This window comes from Cebus imitator, unplaced genomic scaffold (genome assembly GCF_001604975.1).
Source record: "Cebus imitator isolate Cc_AM_T3 unplaced genomic scaffold, Cebus_imitator-1.0 Scaffold113, whole genome shotgun sequence".
NCBI lineage: Eukaryota > Metazoa > Chordata > Mammalia > Primates > Cebidae > Cebus > Cebus imitator.
In genome coordinates this window covers 422662-441025 of record NW_016107428.1, presented here as the reverse complement: position 1 = coordinate 441025, position 18364 = coordinate 422662, and the positions used below count along the sequence as shown (strand labels likewise).

Below are 18364 nucleotides of genomic sequence, written 5' to 3'. Positions count from 1 at the left end.
CCCGGGAAGGTCTCGAGCTCATTACTATGCAGAGAGGAGAGCCGCCATTGGCCAAGAGCGGGCCCCCAGAGGGGCGTGTTTCTCGGGCGTGAGTGACAAGGTGGTGGTGGTGGTGGTGGTGGTGGTGGTGGTGTGGCGGGTGGTTCAAGGCAAAATCCCTGACTTGGCTGGATTTGTGTGGCAGGTTGTGGATTGAAGGTAGAAGGATAGGAAGACAAGGAGTCTAGTTTTTCCCTCCCCGACCCGTCTTTTTCTTCCCTCCGCAGAAACTGGATATCCTAAATTGGATGACCTGGTTAAGTTTCAAATGACTCTCCCCTGCTCCAAAGGGCGAGGACGTCTGGAGCTATGCAAACGGAAAAAAGATTTTTGAAGAGGAGGAAAAAAGTTTCCCTCGATGTGATACACATCTTTGGGTATTAGCTATACACTAAGTTAAAAGCATACCCTCCTCAGTGCCTCACTTGGGATCTTTACACCTATCTTGATACACATTTGGTAGCTAAGTCTTAGCCATTCAACCTACCCAATCCTCTCTTGGTATTTGGTGTTTTTGGTGACTGCAAATCAGACTACTTTCTCACACTCTTTAAAATCCAGAAACACAGGAATGTTGTAAAGGTCAGAGAAAGCAATGTTTCTGAACACCAGACAATTTCAAAACATATGGGTGGGAGGTGACTGCGGCTGAGAAGCCAGCAGCAACATTGGTGTTAGATAATTAACAGCATTCCCTCCTCCTCTGGACTTTTAGTCCCTGTGGCCTAATGGACCCCACTGAATCATTATCTGTACCAACTACTGCTTCCTTTCTTGCTCTCTGCTATGGCGTTGGGTTGTTTTACTCTATAATGGAGACATTTTTAATGCATACATTAAAACAAGCAGGGTTTAAAAATAATTATCATATAAAGTTGACTAGTCATCGTGTGTAAATAAAACTTAAGACAATGAAAATAGGTAGCTGCAGACCTGTAAGGTTAAAATGAAAAAAATTCTATTGCCTTTGTATTTGGGAATCTATCTAAAAGATAATGTCAGGTTGGGCACACGAGTCACATACAGTAAATCTGTCTATAAGCTAGAGAGCCAATAAATACAGATAAGCCTTCACTTCAGGTTTTAGGAATGACATATCTCCTCTCGCTGTAGGGCTGAAAGACAACTTAAAGACCCATGGACAACTCTGGTTTTATAGATAAGAAATCTGAGGCTCTCAAGAGAGTGTGTTCTGCCCAACATCATCACAGAACAGCTCCTGGGCTTCTGGCTCCTATTCTGGTGCTCCTGTAGCCTTCCCTAAATTGGCTTTCATGATTGAAATCATTTCCATTATTTTCTAGCAACTTACATGAACAAATGGAAGGAAGGAAATTGTGAATGTAAGGAAGAAATTGTAAAATTAGTTTCTGTAATCGATTCTTTAAGTTTTTTTTTTTTTTTTTTTTTTTTTGAGACAGAGTCTCACTCATTGTGTCCACTGGCGCAATCTTGGTTCACTGCAACCTCCACCTCCCAGGTTCAAGTGATTGTCCTGCCTCAGCCTCCCTAATAGCTGGGATTATAGGTGCCCACCACCACATTTAGCTACTTTTTTTTTCAGTAGAGATGGGGTTTCTCATGTTGGCCAGGATGGTCTCAAACTCCTCACCTCAAGTCATCCACCTGCCTCGGCCTCCCAAAGCGCTGGGATTACAGTTGTAAGCCACAGAGCCTGGCTTACATGCAAATCTTGATTAAAAATGCAGAATTTTTTAGTAGGCCTAAGGGGCCCAACCAGCATTTTGTTGCACAGCAAGTGAAAGTGGCACAGGTGATTCATAAACCACACTTGGAGAACTTTATTCTTTGTTTTCAAAGAATAAAGTGTTATGGCTGAAAACTTAGGTGAAAGGAGAGATTCAGATTTTGGAGAAAAAGAGATGCAGATTTTGCCAAAGAATAAATTGCTATTGTGTATTAGATGACAAATGTAAGAAAGGAAGATTCAAATTTGCCGCTTAGCCAAGAAATAAAAGATCGGGGACAAAAGACCTGGATAGGGAAGAGAAAAGATAAGACATATTAAAGTGTTTGTATTTGTTATTTGCTACATTATGTATACTTTGCCTTAAAGATCGATTGGTCAGTTAGTCTCCATCTCTTGGATAAGATGTCCTAAGAGAGTATAAAGACAAAAAATGAAAAAGCAATGATTAAGACACTAGCTCATATAACTAGAGAAAAATGATCAGCTCTTAATAAATCATAAGGGCTGGAAAGATATTGGGCTAAACCAAATAAAAACTGATGGCAAGCAAAAAATAAAGTTAATAGAGTCTCTGTCTACAGACTGGTTCCTCTTCAAGTTTTCCATGGTTGTGGATAAGTAGATTTGCAACATCCACAGGCTAGATAAAAAATGGAACTGGCTACAGCCCCTCTGCATACATGGCATGGTGTTTTAGGGCCATGAAGAAAGTACCCTGTTGTGGTGATGCTTGCCTTGGTGTCTTTGTGCAGAGGACACAGGGTTTGTTGTCTGGTGGATAAGCTGGACTTCGGTTCTGTCACCCCCTAACCCAAGAACTCTCGTAAACATAGAACCTGAACAAGTAGATGCAGAGGCCCTACGTATTGGGTGAAAGGTTCAAGGTGCTCTGCTGTGTCAACAACAGCTCAGAGACAGTGGGGGCTCTCCGGGAGTGCTATAATGATTGACTGGATCAAAGTCCTCAAACATGTAGAATTTCACTTTGTATGAAATGTTTTGACTTAGAAAAAGACTCAACAGCAATCAGCTTAAGAAATAATGTTGCACATGTAGTTGAAACTCCCTTTGTACCATTCCCCAATCATATTCCTTTTCTTCTTCCTCTCCCTAAGAAGTAAGCACTTTCCTAAACTTTGTAATTAATTTCCATGCATATTTTCATGCTTTTCATATGCACTTATCTCTAAACAATAAACAGCATTGTTTGCATATATAAATCAATATAATTGTATACTGCTCTGTAACTTGCTTTTTTACTCAACCTATAAGCATAATTGATGTTCATGAACTACGTGGCTATTGTAACTTCATTTTCATTACTGTATAATATTCCACTTAACAAATATACCCAGTGTGTTAGGATTCTCCACAGAACAGAACCAATAGGATACACTTAGACATACAGAAAGAGATTTATTGTGAGACATTGACCCACACAATTATGGAGACTAAATGACAATCTTCCATCTACATGGTGAAGGCCCAAAAATGCTGGTGAATTTGTTCTAGTCCAAACTTGAAGGCTTGAGACCCAAGTGAGTCAATGGTGTTTCAGTCCAAGTTTAAAGGCCTGAGAACCAGGAGCAGTGAAGTCTGAGGGGATGAGAAGACAGATGTCACAGCTCAAGCAGAAAGGAAAATTCACCTTTTCACCTTTCCACTGTCTTTTTCTTTTGTTGTTGTTGTTGTTGTTTGAGATGGAGCCTCTCTCTGTGGTCCAGGATGGAATAAGGTGGTGTGATCTCAGCTCACTGCAGCCTCTGCCTTCTGGGTTCAAGTGATTCTCCTGCTTCAGCTTCACAAGTAGCTGGAGCTACAGGCATGCACCACCACACCCAGCTAATTTTTGTATTTTTAGTAGACAAGGGGTTTTTCCGTGTTGGCGAGGCTGGTCTTGAACTCCTGGCCTCAAGTGATCCACCCACTTCAGCCTCCCAAACTGCAGGGAATACAGGTGTGAGCCACTGCACCCAGCCTTCCACTATCTTTTTGTTCTATTCAGGCACTCAATGGGTTGCACAAGGGCATCTTCTTACTCAGTCTACTGAATCTCTTCCAGAAATACCCTCACAGACACACCCAGGATGTAATGTTTTACCAGCTATCTGGCCATCCTTTGCCCAGTCAAGTTGACACATACAATTCATCATCATACTCAGTATTTATTTATCCATTCTCTTGGTTAATATTCTTTATTTTTATTTTTTCTAATAACAATTCAACTATGAATATTTTTTATATATTTGCTTGTTCATACATGTAAGAGTTTCCCTAAAATGTGTATATTTTCTTTAAATACTCATGTGTATATGTGTGTATGTGTGTGTGTGTGTAGAAGTGGAATTGCTACTGGGCATGGTGGTTCATGCATGTATTCCCAACACTTTGGAAGGCCAAGGTGGGAGGATCATTTGAGCCCAGGAGTTTGAGACCAGCCTGGGCAACATAGCAAGACCCCGTCTCAAAAAATTTAAAAAATTGGCCAACGTGGTGGTAGACACTTATAGTCCCAGCTACTTAGGAGACTGAGGTGGGAGGATTGCTTGAGCCTAGGAGGTCAAGGTTGTACCACTGCACTCTAGCTTTGGAGTGCATGATGGAACCATTGAGCTCCAGCCTGGGACAAGAGCAAGCTTCTGTATTTAAAAAAAAAAAAAAAAAGGCAGAATTGTTAGGTTGTAGATTATGTGCATTTACCATTATTAGATGTTGCTAAATTGCTTTCAAAAGTGACTGCACTTAGTTGTGCTTCCCTCAGAAGAGAATAAGAGCCCCCATTCCTCAACATCTTACCAATACCTGATATTACAAGGCTTCAATGTTTTCGAATCTAATGCATAGGAAATGAAATCTGTGTGGTTTAAGTTTGAATTTCCCTGATCCCAACTACATATTTTTATGTATTTATTGGACATTCTTGTGTGCTTGTTCTATGCATTGCCCATTCACTTCCTTTGCCTGTTTGTTTTCCATTGGGTTGTTCATGTCTGCTTTTATTGTTTTATAGTAGGGATCAGCAAAGATTTTCTGTTAAGGGCCAAGTGGTAAATATTTTGAACTTTGTGGGCAATATGGTCTCTGCCACAACTATTCAACTCTGCCATGCAGTGCAAAAGCAACCATAATACAAAATAGACATCATTGTATTCCAAGAAGGCTTTTGACAAAAACAGGTGTTGTCCGGGCACGGTGGTGTGTGCCTGTAGTCCCAGCTACTCGAGAGGCTGAGGTGGGAGGATGCTTGAGTCCAGGATTTCTGGGCTGAAGTGCCCTATGCTGATTGGGTGTCCGCACTAAGTTCGGCAACAATCTGGTGACGTCCTGGGAGCGGGGGACCACCAGGTTGCCTAAGGAGGGGGGGAACCAGCCCAGGTTGGAAACGGAGCAGGTCAAAACTCCCGTGCTGATCAGTAGTGGGATAGTACCTGTGAATGGCCACTGCACTCCAGCCTGGGCAACATAGCAAGATCCCATCTCTTAACACAAACACACACACACACACACACACACACACACACAACTGTTGGACTAGTTCTGGCCCATGGGCCATAGTTTGCTAACCCTGTTTCATAGGATGTTAATCCTTTATTGAAATATACTCATTATTTCTGTTTGTTTTTGTTTGCTGCTTGTTTTTAAAGACAGGCTCTTCCTGTGTCACCCAGTTGCATGCAGTGATCTTAGCTCATTGCAGCCTCAAACTCCTAGGCTCAAGGGATCCATTCTCCTCAGCCTCCAGAGAAGCCAGGACTGTAGGCTCGCACCACCATGCCAGATAATTTTTATTTTATTTTATTTTATTTTATTTGTAGAGACGAGTCTTGCTATGTTGTCCAGACTAGTCTCAAATTCCTGGCCTCAGGGAGTCTCCCACCTCAGCCTCCCAAAGTGCTAGGATTATAGGTATGAGCCACCATGCCTAGCCTAGTAATTGTTTTGAAAACCATTTACATGACTGTAAGATTCAGACGGACACACCTCAAAAGTAACCATCTTTTCTTGCAGGTTGAGATCAAGGGCTTTCAAAATTCTGGTCTCCATGGTGAGCTCATGCTGAAGATTACATTGCAGAATGAGCCAAGAAGAGCGAAGCTTAAAAATGCCCTGCTTTCTAGAATGAAGGACGCAGAGGGAGTCCTGGCCACTTAGAGTTTACCTTACCCTTTGTGCAAAAGGCACCCTAAATATTTTTGACCTGAATAATCAAATAAACTGTGAGAAATAGTTATCGAGCTTAAATAAAAACATAGGTGCCAAAAAGCTACCTGAAGTGAGAAGCTGGCTATACATTAAAAATATATATTTTTAATTATTAGATATAAAATAATTAAATAGGCTGGGAGCAGTAGCTCATGTCTGTAACCTCAGCACCTTGGGAGGCCCAGGCTGGCGGATCACTTGAGTTCACAAATTCGAGTCCAGCCTGTTCAACATGGTGAAACCCCATCTCTACTAAAAATATAACATTGACAGGTACTGTAATCCCAGCTACTGGGGAGGCTGAGGCAGGAGAATCACTTAAACCCAGGAGGCAGAGGTTGCAGTGAGCTGAGATCACACCACTGCACTTTAGCCTGGGCAATAGAGTAAGATTCTGTCTCAAAAAATAAAACAAAAACTATATATATGTATATACATACACATACATAAAGGTTTGTATACATAAATATACATACACGAACATTTCAAGACATGATAGGGTTAGGGAATAAAGAAAAAGATTTCAAGTCGAATCCCTACTGATCAAATATCTGATAGGAACCTACTCTAATGAATGAATCTTCAAGGTAGTGGGTAGTTTCTAGGCTCTGATGCCTCCATATTTGCATGGGGAGCTTTGGGATGGAGAAGCTTTCACATTAGGCTCCAGAGACTTGCAGTTATTCTATCATGGTCTCAAATAAGGTAGTTTTACACACCTATCAACATCCCTAGAGTGGTCCTACTGTGCACAGGAGTCAGCATCTAATTTTTTAGGGCTAAGTGAAAACAATGATTTTTTGAGCAAACAATAACGTTGACAAATTTTAAACATAGTTTTAAGTTACACAAGTGACTAAATGTGGGCTTCTGGGTCCCCTTTACTGTACCTAGAGCTCAAGCAAGGGTAAAGGATGGCTGGGAACAGCACATGCCATTTGTGCAGAACTGATGGGACCTTTGGAATGTGAGGGCTGGTAGTGAGGCTTCTGGCAGGATTGGCTGAAGGCCATTCTTGAAGCCAGCCTTTTTCAAAACATCACCAAAAAGCATCTTACTCTCTCAAGCTGGTTGGATAGTACAGAGTCAGATAGCCTTGCAATACTTCTGAAGACTCATATTGACCCAAAATTTCAAAACATTTGGATAAATATCAGAAATATTTCCCTATTCATGCCTAATCTTTTCTAAATCTGATTTTCTTTTCCTGATCTTTCCCTTTCAATTCTAAACCAAGAGGAAAATGAGACTCAAGGGAACAACTTCTGGATTACAGAACCACATGTGGGTTCCAAAGTCTGAGTGCATAAACTACTGTTGAGAAATAGAAGTAGGCAAAAATTAAATCATTGTCCAAGAAACCAGATGTCATAAGAAATAGAAAAATAAAGGTAGAAAAATCAGAATGGAAAAGCAGGAAGATTACCACCTGATCAAGCTGATAATTTGTTAAGACCAAAATACCAGCACTAAGTTCAGCAATGGAATTGATTACTTTTCACTCCCTCAGAATTACAAATAGAACTTTGAACATTTTAGAAAGATCTTAGCATGACACAATTATTTCAAGGAACTGCAGGCAAAATCTGCACATACTATGATGATGTATATTCAGAAACCAGCACTTGTGGTGGAGTGGGGGCGGTGGTGGTGGTGCTGAAATGTTCAGAAAAGCTCTTCATCTACGTGAACATACTTTGAAAGAAATCTAGAAAAGAAAGAGGAAATTAAATGTTAGATCCAAGGAGAAACGTTGGGTAGGATGTGGAGGGAAGACTCCATGTTCTGTAGATTGTCTTTTTCCCAACCTGGACATTGAATACTGTCTCTAAATAAATAAATAGACACTCTTAAATACCTCTTTGGTAATTCCCAAGCTGTTAAGTTATTTTTATCTAGTGACAGCTACCATGGCTGTCTTCAAAGAAGAAAAGGAAGTCAGAATGAAAATGTTAACTATCCGAAACTTTTTGAAAATGTCTTTTAATTTTGAAAATAAAAAACCCTGAGGCAATGCTTTTAAAAACACAAGCAAACTGCCAGCCATTTGTAATTTCCAAGATTACTTTGGAAAGGGGCAAAGCAAAGAAAGCTTCAAGACTGAGTCAGCGGTGCTGGATGTCAGGATGATGCTGAAGATGCTATTTTCTAGGCCTGGTTGGCAAAATCTGGTACTTTCTGCTAATCTCTCTCTTGTTCTCTCTCTGCCTCAGGCTAATGTTAAAACATATACTTCGCCATCTGTAGAACACAAGATAAAATTTAGAAAATGTTTGATATGAAAGAGAAAATGAAGGATGTTGAGGTAATAGGGAAAAACATAGGAACTCTGCAAATTTGCCTCGTTTATTCTAAAATAACACAACTTTGTCAAGCTTTTCAACATTTTTTTTAATTTATTTTTTTCTTTTTTGAGATGGAGTCTCACTTTGTCGCCCAGGCTGGAGTACAGTGATGTGATTTCAGCTCACTGCAACCTTTGCCTCCTGGGTTCAAGCAATTCTCCTGTCTCAGCCTCCCGAGTAGCTTGGATTACAAGTGTGCACCACCATGCCTGGCTAATTTTCTTATTTTTCGTGGAGGTGGGGTTTCGCTATGTTGGCCAGGCTGGTCTTGAACTCCTGACCTCAGGTGATCCCCCAGCCTGGGCCTCCCAAAGTGCTAGGATTACAAGCGTGAGCCACTGTGCCCGGCTGGATTTTGTTTCTTAAGGGCTATTTACCATACACCTACTTTTCAGAATTTACTCTGCTAGGGACTGAAGAGTTTTGCCTGATGCAGGGCTGCCTGCATGTAAATCACATGGGGAAGATTTGCAATACAGAAATTCCAATATTCCATCTCCATTGATTCTATTATAGTAGGTCTCCATGGGTCCCTGAATTCCCAGTGTTTAAAAAGTTCCTGATTCTGAAATAGGCATCCACCCTCAACCAAAATGTATGACTTTTTGCCACGAGATAATGCATGTGTGGGTCCTCTGAGAAGCAGACATCAATATGGGATTACTCATGCAAGAGATGTATTAGGGGAAATGATTGTGAGGGAAAATGGGGAAGGAGCTAAGGGCATCTCAAGAGCCATCAGACTGAGATGTAGGTCTGGCCCCAGGTGAGGAGGTGAAGGAAGGAAAAGAGTCTTAGATTGCAGTGCAGTTCTATAACATTTCAGCAAGGCCACAGAAATCATCTGTCAGAGTCCACATCTCCCAGGAACAGGCCTGCCTTAGTATCTCAGCCATGCTCAGTCATTGGCTGGAATCCAGCCCATAGGAAGTGTGGCCTTGGGACAAACAGGGTGAAGGATTTACCTTAGGATTGTTAGTCAGTTAGTCTCCCCACAATCAGAGCTCTGACAGGTGCCTTTCACGGCAGCCCCAGGATATAAGGTATGACATGGAGCTCTCCTCCAAGCAGTTTACAATTCAACTTTCAGAATTTAGAAATGCAGGGTTAGAAAAGACTAACACTAGTTTGGTTACCTTCCTAAGGCTTAAGAAGGCTGAATAGCATCCCTGCTATTCTTGGACATCTCAGAGTTGGCATATTCATACCTCCACGGGGAGTAGTCCATCTTTGGGCAGTTCTGGCTGTTAGACAGTTCTATTATGTTGTGACAAACTGTTTCTTCTCAATGCTTTAAAAATTAGAAATAAGGCTGGGCGTGGTGGCTCACGCCTGTAATCCTAGCACTTTGGGAAGCTGAAGCAGGAGGATTGCTTGGGCTCAGGAATTCAAGACCAGCTGGGCAACAGCGAGACCTCATCTCTACTTAAAACAAAAACAAAAACAAAAACAAAAACAAAAACAAAAAACATAGCTCTCTGGGCTGGGACCTAGTTCGCAGTGACATGGTCAAATGCACCAAGAAAGTCAGAATCATCGGTAAATATGGTGCCCGCTATGGGGCCTCCCTCTGAAAAATGGTGAAGAAAATTGAAATCAGCCAGCACACCAAGTACATTTGCTCTTTCTGTGGCAAAACCAAGATGAAGAGATGAGCTGTGGGGTTCTGGCACTGTGGTTCCCGCAGGAAGAGAGTGGCCGGCGATGCCTGGGTCTACATACCACTTCCCCTGTCACGGTAAGGTCGTCATCAGAAGATTGAAGGAACTGAAAACCCAGTAGGCACTCCTCTACTCTTTGAGACATCACTGGCCTATAATAATGGGTTAATTTATGCCGTTTATTATAGGCCTTGGCTTGTTAACTTTATTAGACATTCTGATGCTTGCATTGTGTTAATACTATTATATTGGAAAAGCATGCTGAGATGGATTATTTTAATTCCGTTTCTTTTTTTAAGTAGTCAAATTATAAAATATGGCATAAGAATATGAGCCTTCCAGGTTAGGTATTTCTATTAGCTTCATATAAATCGGTTCCTGCCAGTTTGACTTTGAGATACATTGGAGCGAACTGCAAACTTTAGTTTTAAAATTACAGTTAATATTTTTAAAAAATGTTTTTAGTCTGGGCATGGTGACTCAGGCCTGTAATCCCAGCACTTTGGGGGGCTGAGGCACGTGGATTACTTGAGGCCAGGAGTTCGAGACCAGGCCAGGCGGCCACATAGAAATACCTTGTTGCTACTAAAAACACAAAAGATAGCCAGGTGTGGTGATACATGCCTGTAATCCCAGCTCAAGGGAGGCTCAGGCCCCAGGATCGCTTGAACCCAGGAGGCAGAGGTTGCAGTGAGCCCAGATCATGCCACTGCATTCCAGCCTGGGTGACCGAGGGAGACTCTTATCTCCAAAAAAATGTTTCTACAGGTATAGGATATACTAAAGAATATATGTATACTGCCTCTTCTATTATACTTTTGGTGTTTTGTTTGACCTACACTGTATCAGCATTTTCAGGAAACGATTTATAATTTCCCACTAAATGTCTCTCTCTCTCTCTCTCTATATATATATATATACACACACACACACATATATATTTAATGATAATTAGCCAGGTGTGGTGGCCTGCACCTATAGTCCCTGTTACTCCGGAGGCTGAGGTGACAGGATCACTTAAGCTCAGCAGGTTGAGGCTGCAGTGAGCCTTGATCACACCATTGCACTCCAGTCTGGGTGACAAAAAAAGACACTGTTTCAAAAAAAATCCTTAAAATTAGAAGAAAGTTTGGGGATATGTGCTAAATCCCCTCATTTAATAGTATGAAATCAGACCCACAGAGGAAAACTAAATTACCCAAGGCAACAAAGTACCTAGTTACAAACAGAACTGGAGCTAATATCTAGGTCAATTGCTCTATTCTGTACTTGGCTTTTTATTTTAAATTTTCATGGAAAAGAACATTTTTGACAAGTTTATTGTCACACAAAACAAGTGAATCACAATGATTCAGATGGTCTCCAGTTTATTTAAAAGAAGTTGCCATATCTCCTCTTTAATTACTGTTCTCAAACATCTTATGAAAGGTGAAGACACCTAAGAGATACAAAGGCAAAGATAATATCCATTTCATCTAAAGTTATTCATATTTAGTAGAGAGACCAAAAAAGCAGTATTAAATACACCATCATACCGCCTCCCCAAACCTTTATACCAAATGGTAGATGACTATTCATGTAGTTTGGTATTTTACATAAGTTTGTTTTCTTTAGGGTTTATTTGGGAAGAGTTGTTTCTCCACATTTACAAAGCTTTGAATTTTATAAAATACATTTCAATTTTAATTTTGAATGAAAAAGAAAAGATGGAGTACATTTTAAAGCTTAGGTCTGATTTTCAGTTAGCAAGAACTGCTAGAAAATTCTAAAATAGAAACAACAGCACTTTGGCGCCACCTTGTGGTCAAATGTGAAAAGGTAGGAGAAAAAGGTTATATATATAATGTAGCGTAATTAATCTGTGAGGAGTTATATGTATTTCCAGAAGACAGTGGGGGAAAACGTGTGTGTGTGTATGTGTGTGTGTGTGTGTGTGTGTGTGTGTGTGTGTGATTAAGTCCTTCCCTCCTTAGCTTTATTTTTTTAGGACCGTGTCCTACTCTGTTGCCCGGACTGGAGTGCAATGGCACGATCTCAGCTCACTGCAACCTCCACCACCCGGGTTCAAGCGATTCTCTTGCCTCAGCCTCCCGAGTAGCTGGAATTACAGGCATGCACCACCACGCCCAGCTGTTTTTTTTGTATTTTCAGTAGTGATGCAGTTTTGCTATCTTGGGCAGGCTGGTCTTGAACTCCTAACCTCAGGTGATCCACTCGCCTCGGCCTCCCAAAGTGCTGGAATTACAGACCTTAGCCACCACCCCCGGCCCCTCCTTAGCTTTAAAAGAAAACTATTCTGGCCAGGCGTGGTGGCTCATGACTGTAATCCCAGCACTTTGGGATTAATAACTTTAATACCTAGAAAGCATGGTATTCCTGCAGCCAGGCTAACACATGAACATATCAATAATTATGTGAGTAGGATGGTTGGGAACAAAATTCAAATACATATTTTAAAATCACCTTTAGGAGTGAGTGAGCACTCCCAACTGCTTTCACCCTTGGTAACATTCACTCCATGGGAGTGGAGTGGCATCTGACTGGTAATCGGGGAGGCAGCAACAGGTCCTCATCCTGGCCACGCCTAGGGAGGGAACAAGGTCTGCCCCTGCAGAGTTCAGCCCTAACCATGCCCATTCCACGCCTGAAAATTGGCCAGGCTGAGGCCCCCAGCCACAGGCTTCTCTGAGAAGCTTCTCTGGCCAGTTTTCAGAATGCCCATTTTCTTCTCAGGCCTCAGAGACATGCACCTGCCCAGCCTTGAGCAGAGTGTCAGCTCTGGGAGAGCAAGAGCTTCATTTTGTTCTCTGTAGAATTCTCAGTCCCTAACCGTGGCTAGCAAATAGTGGACATCCAACAAACATTTGTGATCAGTATAAATCAATAAATAATCAAGCTCACATTCTGGCCCTCATATACCACTCATTTAATTCCTACTGTACCTAGAACCCAAGTAGAGAAGAGAGATACTCTTTATTGGTCCCTGTCAAAAGCCCCAATTTCCCAGATAGTCACAAGAGTGCCTTCTTCAGTTCACGCCATTCAGGTCTCTCTTTAAATGTCATCTCAGATGTTCTTTCCTGTCCTAAAAATAACAGCACAGTCTTCCTTCAAATTATTTCTTCTGTGAACGAATATTGTTTAGTATGTGGTAGGTGCTGTTCTTAGCTCTAAATATGTAACAGAAAACTAAACAGGGTCCTGCCTGCCCTCGAGTTTATAATCTTGAGGAGGGAGTAGACAAAATTCACAAATACATAGCAGCAGAGGGCAAAGGAGGTTCCAGGGAGACAGAACCACAAGTGTGAAGCCCTGTTGGAGACACCTGAAGACGGAGAGGGGAAAAGTGTATGAGTGAAGGCTGGGGAGGGAAGCAGAAGCTGAATAATATGCAGGACTTGGTGGGTCATGGTGAGAGGCTTGGGTTTCTATTCTTTTTTTTTTTGGAGACAGAGTCTCACTCTTGCCAGACGCCAGGCTGGAGTGCAGTGGTGTGATCTCGGCTCACAGCAACCTCTACCTCCCGGCTTCAAGCAATTCTCCTGCCTCCGCCTCCCAATTAGCTGGGACTACAGGCACGCACCACCACGCCCAGCTAATTTTTGTATTTTAGTAGAGACAGGGTTTCACTATTTTGGCCAGGATGGTTTTAACCTCTTGACCTCGTGATCCGCCCCGCTAGGCCTCCCAAAGTGCTGGGATTACAGGCGTGAGCCACCACGCCCAGCCTTGGGTTTTTATTCTAACTGGGCTGGGCAGCCAATGGATGTGTTAAGGATGACTGGTAGAAAGGGCTCATCAGCACACAGCAGGTGCTTTCAAGATAATATGAGTGTTTGTCGGGTGCAGTGGCTCAGCCTGTAATCCCAGCACTTTGGGAGGTTGAGGCAGACATATCACCTGAGGTCAGGAGTTCAAGATCAGCCTGGCCAACATGGCGAAACTCTGTCTCTACTAAAAATACAAAAATTAGCTCGTCTTGGTGGCGAGTGCCTGTAATCCCAGCTACTTGGGAGGCTGAGGCAGGGAGAATTGCTTGAACTTGGGAGGTGGAGATTGCACTGAGCCAAGATAGCACCATTGTATCCCAGCCTGGGCAAGAGAGCAAGGCTTTGTCTCAGAATTAAAAAAGAAGAGAATATGAGTGCTTAGTAATTGCAAGCATGATGGGAAGTGCAGTTGGTGCTGTATGTAGGTTCTGACAAAAGCCATAAGCTGCTTAAACATGTTGAGCCCACTCCAGACACAGCCCAGAATGAGAAGGGACTGTGAGATTTAGCTGGGACCTTGACAAGTGACTGAATGTCCATGAGTCTTTTGCTTTTTATTGCTCTCTAGCCCTCCTAGTCTGCTGGACTTCATAATACTTGTCACTTACCTAAAATTACGTTATTTGTTATTTTGTTCTTCTGCTTCTCCCACTAGAACATGTGCTCCTTATTAGCAGGATTTTGTCTTATAGACTGCTATATAAGTACACTGTCCAGTACATAATAGATGCTCAATAAATAAATGTTGATTGAATCAACAAATGAATTAACGTTACGGTATATGCCCAGTAAAACAAGACTCAAAATCAAGCTCATTTTATTGAAATGTATAAAACTATAGCTGGTCACTTTGTTCTTCCAATTTTTTCCATTGTCATTTGTTCAGTTACTTCCTTCCACCATCATTAAAGAGTTAATAAAATGCTATTTCATTATTTTTAAATAAAAAATTTATGTAGAAATGGGGTCTGTGTTGCCCAGGCTGGTCTCCAAATCCTGACCTCAAGCAATCCTCCCTCCTCAGCCTCTGAAACCATTGGGATTACAGGCGTGAGCCACTACACCCAGCCTTTTTTTTTTTTTTTTTTTTTTTTTGCTATGAAAATAATTCACTTAAATTGCTATTTTCTGTAGCATTCATCTTTTAAAAATGTTTAATTGCTACAACCTTATTTATAATTTTGTGATACAAAGTAACAATAAGTAGAAAATAATAGGTGGTATTTTCAATGTGTGAATGCTATTTAACGAAATAATACCTATATTCGGAGGAAGAGATGCCCATTTAAAAATGTCCAATTAAATATTAACATACTAGTTAGAGACACACTGCTTTGTTATTGTTCATATAGGGCTCTAGCTAAAAAACAAAACAAAACAAACAAAAAACACAACAAGTCAAACAAGGAACCTAAAAAAATAAAATGAATGAGAGACAAAATCTAACTAAAAATGCAATGTGGTATTAGGGGGGAAATTATGGTTTTTGGCAACAAACTTGGGATTAGAATCTGGTCTATGAGGCACTATGAGTGTGTGATTATGAATAAACTATCTGGTGTTCCTGATTCTGTGAAACAGAATTAACACTCATCTTATTGAGCAGTTATAAGGATTAGATGCAGTGCTCAGTAGATGCTTTATGAAAGGCAGCCATGCATGATTATCAGTATTTCTGATATTTCAACAAATACCCCCTTTGCGCATAAACTAGTTTATATGTTATCACATGATACAAAATAATTCACATCAAACCAATTGCACGCTAACATTATTGAACTTTTAGGACAGGAATGGGCTTCAGAGTGGTCCCTGAACTTTTTGGCACTAGGGACTGGTTTTGTGGAAGATAATTTTTTCCACAGGGAGATGGGGATGGTTTCAGGGTAAACTGTTCCACCTCAGATCATCAGGTATTAGATTCTCATAAGAAGCAGGCAACCTAGATCCCTCACATGCACAGTTCACAATAAGGTTCATGCTCCTATGGGAATCTAACGCTGTCATCGCTGATGTGACAGGAGGCAGAGCTCAGGCGGTAATGCTTGCTCTCCCACCACTCACCTTCTGCTGTGTAGCCTGGTCCCTAACAGATTTACCAGATCCTATCAGATCTGTAGCATGGAGTTGGGGTCTCCTGCTCTAGGACAAAGGTTTTCAAACTGTGCTCAGACGAACTCCTGGCTGCAGCGTGGGAAGTGGGGTGAAGGGGACAGGCTTCTTGAACCAGAGTAGTTATATATACTAGGCTTTGGTTGAAATGAGGACTTTTCTAAGGAATAAAGAAATGAAACCAGATTGGAAACTACCAACCTCCCTTATTACACAATCAAGAAAATTAGGACTTAAGGATCATATGTTAAGTGGAAGGATTATTTATTTATTTATTTATTTTGAGACAGAGTATCACATTGTCACCAGGCACCAGGCTGGAGTGCAGTGGCGATCTCGGTTCACTGCAACCTTCCCCTCCCAGGTTCAGACAATTCTCCTGCCTCAGCCTCCCGGGTAGCTGGGACTACAGGCGCACGCCGCCACGCCCAGCTACTTTTTTTTTGGTATTTTTAGCAGAGACGGGGTTTCACCATATTGGCCAGGACGGTCTCGATCTTTTGACCTCGTGATCCGCCCGCCTCAGCCTCCCAAAGTGCTGGGATTACAGGCTGGAGCCACCACGCCCGGCCTAAGTGGAAGGATTAGAACGGAGGTTCAGTGTTTCTTCCATTACACTATGTCATTACTGTTATTTTTTTTTTGAGACAGGGTCTGGTTCTGTCACCCAGGCTGGAATGCAGTAGCACGATCAGGGCTGACTGCAGCCTTGAACTCCCAGGCTCAACTGATTCTTCTCCTCAGCCTCCCCAGTAGCTGGGACTACAGGTGGGCACCACCATGGCTGGCTAAATTTTGTAGAAACAGGGTTTCACCATGTTGCCCAGGCTGGTCTTGAACTTCTGGGCTCAAACAGTCTGCCCACCTTGGCCTCCCAAAGGGGTGGGATTACAGGTGTGAGTCACTGCAACCAGCCCTGTTATTTATTTAAAATTACACAATAGACATTTTAAAAACAAGGTCTTGGTTAGAAGTGCACAATTCTTCATTTAATTCTGGTTGTTGCAATAACCGAAGAAAACCTTTGTTCTATTTTTAAAAATCAGGTGTTACTGTACAAATTTTAGCTACTATTAATATTAGTTGAAACAGTTTTACATGAAAGATGAAAGTAACCTTCATTGTTGTCCTCCACAAATGATACCTGGCATTTTGATGGAGGTAATAAAAGATTGACAAGGGTATTGCCCCTTTAGTATTTTCTTTCCAGGACATCTAACACCAAGATCAGTTGATAAATTCTGTGCCTACCTTCTACACACATCGTTTTTATATAGTTTCAATATAAGTTTTTGATTTACCTGTGGAATTATGGAAAACCAATCAATCCAACAAGGTATAACAAGTCATCATTCCATGTTTTAGGCACTGTGTTAAGGAGTTGTGGTACAGTTGTGTCCTTCTTCCTGTCATGTAACTTAAATTCTAATGGAAAAGACACAATTAAGCATGTTAATATAAACAAGGTGTTGGCTGGGCACGGTGGCTCACGCCTGTAATCTCAGCACTTTGGGAGGCCAAGGTGGGTGTATTACCTGAGGTCGGGAATATGAGACCAGCCTGGCCAACATGGTGAAACCCTGTCTCTACTAAAAATACAAAATTAGCTGCGCATGGTGGCACATGCTTGTAATCCCAGCTACTTGAGAGGATGAGGCAGGAAAATTGCTTGAACCCAGGAGGTGGAGGTTGCAGTGAGCTGTGATTATGCCATTGCACTCCAGCCTGGGCAACAAGAGCAAAACTCCGTCTCAAAAAACAATCAAACAAAAACAAAAACAAGGTGTTGCTATATTAGAGGAGGAGGAATTAGCCTTTAGATGGTGACTTTAACAGGCAAGGCAACTTCAGCTGACACCTGAATGAGGGGCAGCCAGTTAGTGGAAGAACCAGAGGGAAGCCTTCCAGTAAGGGAATAGGCTGTGGAGCAGAACAAGTAGGGCAGTAGACTGAGATGAGGCCTGAGAGGAAGTAGGGCACGGATTACGCGGAACCTTTGAGGTCAAGGCAAGGTATTTGGAGTTTATCCTAAGTACAATGCAGAGTTTTAAAAAGGGAGCAACACGATCAGTTCTGGTTGAATTAGTGCTTGGTACCAGGCCCTTGGACAAACCTTTAAAGGCTGAAATGCCCCAGGTCAAAGACAAATCCTCATCTCACTCCAGCTGGAGCAGGGACTGCTGCAGAAACTTCTCTCAGTGCTGAAGGAGACAATGCCCTGACAATGCCAACTCCCAGCAATTCCTGGAGTTGAGAAAGACACAGCCATGCAGTAACTGACAACCGAAAGCGAAGAAACAGCTAGGTGCTTAGGTACTTATGAGTCCAGGGGGCCATCATGGCGGCACAAACTCAGTTACACGCAGCTGCACAGATATCCAAGGACGAATTACAACCACAGAAGACAAAGAAACCAGCATTCTCCTCATCCCCACGGGCAGGAATCGCATCTTTTCTTAGTCACAGCCACTCCTACTGGAACATTTTTATCACACATTGGACAATCCACATTTAATTTTGCTT

General features: G+C 41.9%; 1 pseudogene; it reads left to right on the top strand.

Annotated features, from left to right (window-relative positions):
* Window positions 1-9803: 9803 nt before the first annotated feature.
* Window positions 9804-10134, top strand: LOC108311296 (annotated as a pseudogene).
* The last annotated feature ends 8230 nt before the right edge of the window (window positions 10135-18364 follow it).